The sequence below is a fragment of the Choloepus didactylus genome, chromosome 2 (assembly GCF_015220235.1).
Source record: "Choloepus didactylus isolate mChoDid1 chromosome 2, mChoDid1.pri, whole genome shotgun sequence".
In the NCBI taxonomy this organism is placed as follows: domain Eukaryota; kingdom Metazoa; phylum Chordata; class Mammalia; order Pilosa; family Megalonychidae; genus Choloepus; species Choloepus didactylus.
In genome coordinates, this window is record NC_051308.1 from 62382610 (window position 1) to 62389697 (window position 7088).

At 42.1% G+C, this 7088-nt stretch overlaps 1 pseudogene; it reads left to right on the forward strand.

The window, feature by feature from the left end:
* The first annotated feature begins 2485 nt into the window (after positions 1-2485).
* LOC119511743 lies at positions 2486-6257 on the forward strand (annotated as a pseudogene).
* The last annotated feature ends 831 nt before the right edge of the window (positions 6258-7088 follow it).

Below are 7088 nucleotides of genomic sequence, written 5' to 3' on the forward strand. Positions count from 1 at the left end.
TGAGACAACCTTTTTTGCCATGTTCTGTGGTCAAAGCAAACCACAAGGCAAGCCCAGATTTAAAGGGAGGGGAAATAGATTTCACATCTTCATTGTTGGAGCAGATAGGAGGAAAGGAATTGGTATTGGTCATTTTTTGGAGACTGTCTATCATAGCAAAGACAAAAAGAGGGGAGAGAATATAGATCCTCTTTGCTTAGTGACCTTTAAAAAAAAAGCCAGTCTTCATTGTTAAGAAGTTTTCTATGTGCCTAGAGGTATGCTAACTAGAGGAAAAAGAAATCTATTGCTTGGCTCTAGAATTTAAAGAGCTTTCAATCATTTTGTTGTTGTTGTTGTGGCTCTGGGGTGCTTTTCATATTGGCTTTTATTTCCAAACAGCACACAGTGTAAAAGTAACCAGAAAATAAGTCTGAGCTACTCAGACGGAACCAAGAATGTAGAAGAAACCATGTCTGACCCCTGCAGGTTTTAGAGAAATAGAGAAGAACAATGGAATTCAGAATACGAGAGAGAAATAGAGATGTAGTTCAGTCTCAAAGTTTCTATGGTCCCTAAGGTGAGAACTTGTTTTTGAAGCTCAGTTGCTTTCCTTTTGCCTTCCAGTTACCCTAATTTGAGCAACATTTAAATCCAAATACACCTGTCTACTAACTATTGTGAAGACACTTCCATGATGGCAACTCTAGATAATTAACATATGGACAGAATTATGTCCCATTGTAGTACGTAAGACGGAGATAGCATTTTAACCTCCGAAGCCATAGAGGGTGCGTCCCTGGCGTTTGAGGGCGTACACCACATCCATGGCAGTAACGGTTTTACGCTTGGCGTGCTTTGTGTAAGGGACTGCATACCGTATGATGTTCTCCAGAAATACCTTCAGCACACCTCGGGTCTCCTAGTAAATGAGGCTGGAAATCCCCTAACTCCACACCGAGCAAGACGCTGAATCGCCGGCTTTATAATGCCTTGAATGTTGTCTCTCAAAACCTTACGGTGGCGCTTAGCCCCGTACCTCACCAGTTCTCTCTAAATGGCTGTTATTAATATAGATGCTTTTGCAGTTTTAAGGAGAACCAATAAATAATACTGTTTTCCCCACTCAAATTCTAAATCAGTTCAACAGTAGACAAAAAGTAATGCACAAAGAAACTATAAGTTAAGCTTGATTATAGATAGAGACTGAGTCAGAAGATGAGACTTAGTTTTGTGGTAATCATGAGCTTCCCACCAAAGAATTTACCTACCTAATCTCCAGGACTGAATAATGCATGCTCACTTCCCTCTCCCAAATGTACCAGCAAACTCACTCTTCTCTAGGGACAAGTGAGTGAGAAGGCAAGGCAAGAGGCCAGCAGTATTTAGAGAAGTTTCTTTCTTACAGAAATCTGATGAATTGTTTCCATTTTAAGGATGGATGGATAGATGGATAGATAGATAGATAGATAGATAGATAGATAGATAGATAGATAGATATAGATACACAGAGAGAGACATCTTAACCAGACAAAATTGAATAAATTCTTACTGGGACATCTACTTTCCATGGTTCACTTTGTTTCATCACTTTTCTAAGTCAAGAAATATCTACAGAAGTTTTAAAATACAGAGATAAAGCTGAACACATATATAATGTGAAAATTACAAGGAAAAAAATGAATTAAGAAAATCTCCGCAGTGGGCAGTGCTGTTACTACAAAGAGCCAAGGGAAAACACCAACATCTGCAACCACATCTAATTGGAATTTGCAACACTGAGAGAAAAGGATGCATATGTTTTTAAGTAGGTCTGGTTTGAACAAAAGAAGAAAGCTTTACCTCATATCCTGTGATAGCGAGGATAGCTTCAAAAACTAACAAAATATTCCAAAGTTTTTACCCTTTACGAAAATTACAATCAATGAAGGTTTTTCAAAATTCAATTATCAATTTTTATAAAACAATTTTCTTGATCCTAATATCATTATTATTCAGTCGTTCGGGTGCCGCAAAGGAAAGCCTTGCAAAATTAAGAATCTCTATTAGCTGTGCCCATTGACACAATCCCAAATTTATACTTTTGTCATTGTGGGTATTACACTGGTGATTTTTCTTCTTTTCTTCTCAAGCTTAATGCTTGTATTCCCGCTCTCCGAGTTAACCTCTTAATGCCCAAAAAATACACCACGCTGTGGTCTGTTCCTTCATTTTACAGTCTGACAGATATTCATCTCCTGCTCACAGCTTGCAGGTGGGAGCCTCAGCTGAGGAGCCTCGGTGTCAGGAAATCAGCAGCTGCTCGTATATCACACTGGTCATTAGTGGAGGATCATTCTGGACCTTTGCCCACAGCACCTTGCTATGGCAGGAGAAGGGCTATAAAACCCTAGGCCCTGTCAGCCGTTGTCACTTAGGTGAGAATTTATCAGGTCTCCAAGTGCCCTCTGACTGGATTATTATGAATAATGAATGAAGCTTTATGCTACAGTGAAGCCTTAATAAGATGGGAATGACTGGGAAAAAATTCCGTGCCCTACAATCGCAGTCGCTCTCCAGGTTAGCAAATCCACAGCTGGTGGGCCTGCCCGATGGTGTCTCTGCTGAATCTGTGACTGAAGTGAGGTCTTCCTTTAATTATAGAGCCAAGCTTTACAGTTTTAGCCTGTGGGTGGTAATAAAGAACCAGGAATGAAGCCATGTGGGTCTACACTAGTAAAAGTAGATGAAACAAATTTTAGATTCCTTTTAAAAAATATATATATATTTGAATGTTTAATGTCAATCATCAATTTTACTATCACCCTAAAGCAAGAAAAGACCCTAAAGAGTCTAGTGTTGAAATATAAGCCATGTAAGAAATTTCTAATATGTAAATACAAGCATCTTTCATGACCAGTGTGCCTGCTCCTGTGTCTCAGTGAGATGTGAGTGGAAAGGAAGGCAGGCAGCTTAAAGACAACAGAGGAGCAAAGGGCATCACTGACCTGACTGAGGCAACAGTCTGTCTTAGATCTACCCTAAATGAAATCATTTCCTAATACTGTGGGTGAGTTTGATCAGCCTTTCTAGCAGAGCCAGACTTGGAGCTGATACCTTCTACAGGTTGTCTTCTTGACAACCATTTCAGGATACTTTGGCTACTTCCTTCCAGTATTCCCAAGCTTTATTGAAAAAAAAAAGAAAAAAAGGAAAAAAAACAAAACAAAACAAAACAAGGCTATCTGATTATCTTTCTTAGGAAAATATTGTTTGGTTGAATGAAATAAATGTGCCTTTAATTTTACATTTGAATTTCTTCCTAGGTTTCAAGGGCCAAAATATAGACAATGTGTGTGTGTTAGTTTGTCTTCTGCTACAGACTCATCTACCAGCTCATATTCAATTCAATCCCATTCTTCAAACATCTTCTAATCTCTAAAGATTTTCAGGACTGTAGGAAATAGATAAAAATATATTCACATATATTTATATATATTCATATGTATATGAGTATGATGTTGCACCTGTCTAAATGAATTTGTACTCAAGAATCATCTACTGGAAAGCATCCCTCTCCTACCACACCAGTGTAACCTGGATGCTAATATAACAGCTCTCTGAGAAATGCTTTGATGCAGCTTATCTTTGGGGGTGATAGCAGAAGAGTTTCAAAGATGCAGTTCTTTCTTAGGCTCTGCAGGTCCTGTGTAATCTGGAATAACCACCTAATTTCTGTCACTTTCAGTTTTTGATCTCTAAAATGATCAAGGTGGAGATGATCTCTTAAGTCCCTTCCAGCTTGGAAAGTCTGAGACCCATAATAACAAAGACTCAGAACATTTGCACCTCCATCACTGTTTATGATCATGAGAAGGTAGGAGCGGGAGCCTAAGATTTGTTCTAAAAGTGGATTCCAAGGGATCTTTCCCCTTTCCTTGGTACCAATAAGGATATCTATCTCTGGACTTTCAGGAAAATGGAATTTAAGAAAATGTAAATCACTAAACAAACACTGGGTCCTCTGACAACTTATGCTTTCCTCTCAGTGTGTTTTTTACCCATTATCTTCCCATCTGAATGGACTGCTTTTCTTCTCTCTCTTTTATTACTAGTCATCAGTCATCTAGAACTGTACAATTTTTAGAACTGGAAGGGAATTTAGGGTAGGTCAAATTTAATTTTCTCAAATCCCCCTCCTCTAAAAAGCCTGCCCAAGACTTAAAAAAAAAAAAAAAAAAACTCCTGCCCCAAGTGGTCCCTCCCTCCTTTAACCATATTGCCTATTCCACCTATTTGGTGCTTAAGTAGTAACTAACATATCTAAATAATCATGCAAAAGACTTATCTTCCTAAGATTCCTCAAGGCAGATACTGTGTCTTCTATTCCTTTGAATTTCTCATAGACTTTAGCAGTGTCTTACCCATAATATTTATTGAATAACTATTTATTAAGCATAAACTGGGTGTCAGACAATGTGCTGGTCCTTATGGACGCAAAAATGATTAAAACATATTCCTGGCGGGGAAGCCAGTGGCCAAGGGGCTGCGCGGAAGCAACAAGGATGGTGGCGACACCTGCGGCAGGAGTGATCTGCACTATAGCCTCAGCAGCAGTTGGGCCGCTGGGGGACAAGTCCAGCCTGTGGTGTACACAGTGCCCCAGGCTTCTGAGCACCACCTGGGCTGGAACGGAGAGCCTCCTGTTAATGTCTAGCCCCCGGTGGGATCCAAGCTACCATTTGCCCCTTGCAAGGAACGCCGCAACCCAGCCCCCGGACCAAAGACCATGTTACGACCTCTGCCTCCCCGACCATGTTTCCCTGATGATCAGCTAAAGAAATTGGAGCTGGGACAGGGACAGACCTCAGGCTTTGTCCAAGAATCCCTCTTCGGGCAGGTCATGGGTTCCCCTGCCTGGCTCACCAACGCCAACTGCGGCTCCGTCTCTCCCACCCGGAACCAACCTAGACACTTCCAAGTCTGCACCGCCCAATCCGGATTGCCTTGAGAGGGCACGGTGGTGTTGGAGATCTGGGGACTGCACTTAGCCACTTGGCACTCTGGCCTGAGCCACCCACTTTAAGACGCAGCACCTCTCTCCAATGCCTTGGGGGTTTTCCAGCTCCTCCCTACCCTGCTCAGCATACAGACAGAGCTTTCTGTAGTCTATGGCTCCTTCCACATGGTATCTGACCTGCCCTCTGAGCCTTTTTACTTGGATGACAAGACGGCTCATCACACACTGCTTCTTGGTTTTGGCTTTCAAAATCTGGGGGACACGTGTTTTTCTGAATGCTGTGCTACGATGTTTCTGAGTAACTCTCTGCCTCTTTGGACCGTCTGTCTAGGAAGAGACTTCCGGCAAGAGGTGCCTGGAGAGAGCAGAGCCCAAGAACTCACTGAAGCCTTTGCAGATGTGTTTGGTGCCCTGTGGCACCCTGACTCCTGTGAAGCTGTGAATCCTACTCGATTCCAAGCCATCTTCCAGAAATATGTTCCCCTCTCTGGATAGAGCCAGCAGGATGCCCAAAAGTTCCTGAAACTCCTAATGGAACGCTGCATATGGAAATCAACTGAGGAGGCCACCGGGCTCCCCAAATCCTGGCCAAGAGCCCAGCCCCCTCTCCACCCCAATGAGGAGGGGCTTTGCCAGAAGAAACTGAGTTAAGTGATGATGACAGAGCCAACCTAATGTGGAAGCATTACCTGGCATGAGAAGACAAGAAGATTGTGAAAAGTTGCCTCAAGTGCCAGGCTTGTGGGTATTGCTCAATGACCTTTGAGGTTTTTTGTGACCTGCCCCTGCCCATCCCCAAGAAAGGATTTGCTGGGAGAAAGTGTCAATATGGGATTATTTCAGCCTTCTCACCAACAAAGAAGAGCTAGAGTCAGAGAATGCCCCATTGTGTGACCAATGTCGACAAAAAACACAAAGTACCAAAAAGTTGATGGTACAAAGACTCCCCCAAATCCTCATGCTCCATTTGAATAGATTTTCTGCCTCCTGCATCTCCATCAAGAAAAGTTCAGTAGGTGTAGACTTCCCATTGCAGCAAGTGAGCCTAGGAGACTTTGCCAGTGATAAAGCCGGAAGACCCAAATGCCAGCTGTGTGCCCTCTGCAACCACTCGGGCAGCATCCACTGTGGCCATTACACAGCCCTGTGCTGGTGCCAGACTGGTTGGTGTGTCTACAGTGACTTTCATGTCTCCCCTGTCAATGAAACCAGGTGGCATCCAGTGGGCGGCTATGTGATGTTCTACCAACTGATGCAGGAGCCACCCCAGTGCCTGTGACACCTTTTTTAAGCCCCAACACCTGTGAAACTCTTTCAACACCCCATTTCAAAGCCCCAGGATCCCCATTTGCCTCAGAGATGTCTACTTTTGTGTATTTTTAATCAGGGAAGTTGGAGGAATGGTTGTAGATCCCTTTATTTTTTTTAATAAGAAGTACCCTTCCACTTGGAGGCTCCCTTGTCTCCCAAACCCAGTACAGAGCTCACCAGGCTCCTGCCTGTGTACAGTCCCCAGTCCCTCTACAATCTCACTTTTTGTGAATAAATTTATTAAAGGAAATCATATTCCTTATCCTGAAGGACTTCACAGTCTAGTATGCATTTAATATTTGAACAATGCATTTATTATTGATTAGATGACATCCTTGAGGAAAAGATGAAGTGATAGAGACTGGATGCAAGAACCATTAGTTAACAAGCTTACAGGTTAAACTACCATATCCAAGATGCATAAATAATGAATGTACCTATGTCAGTCTTAAGGTGGGTTTCTAGTGCCATAGGATTTGGTCCATGGCTCTTCATCATTCAAAATCTTCATTAATGATTTTGATGAAGATCTAGAGGCATGCCTGCTAAATTTTGGTTGAGAGTAGTCAGTTCCTTGAATTATTAAGTTAGGGTCTAAAAGGAACTTCTAGATTGAAATCATGGCCTGCATCTAAGAAAGTGAATTTTCCCAGGATGAAATAGAAGATCCTAGGTTTGAATACACCAAAACAATGCATGGAAGAAAAATAAGGGGATGTTGCATATGTGTTTTCAGTGACAGCATGTTCAGTGTGAATCATATTGGTTTTTTATCTCAGTCCAGAAGGGAATGGGGGAT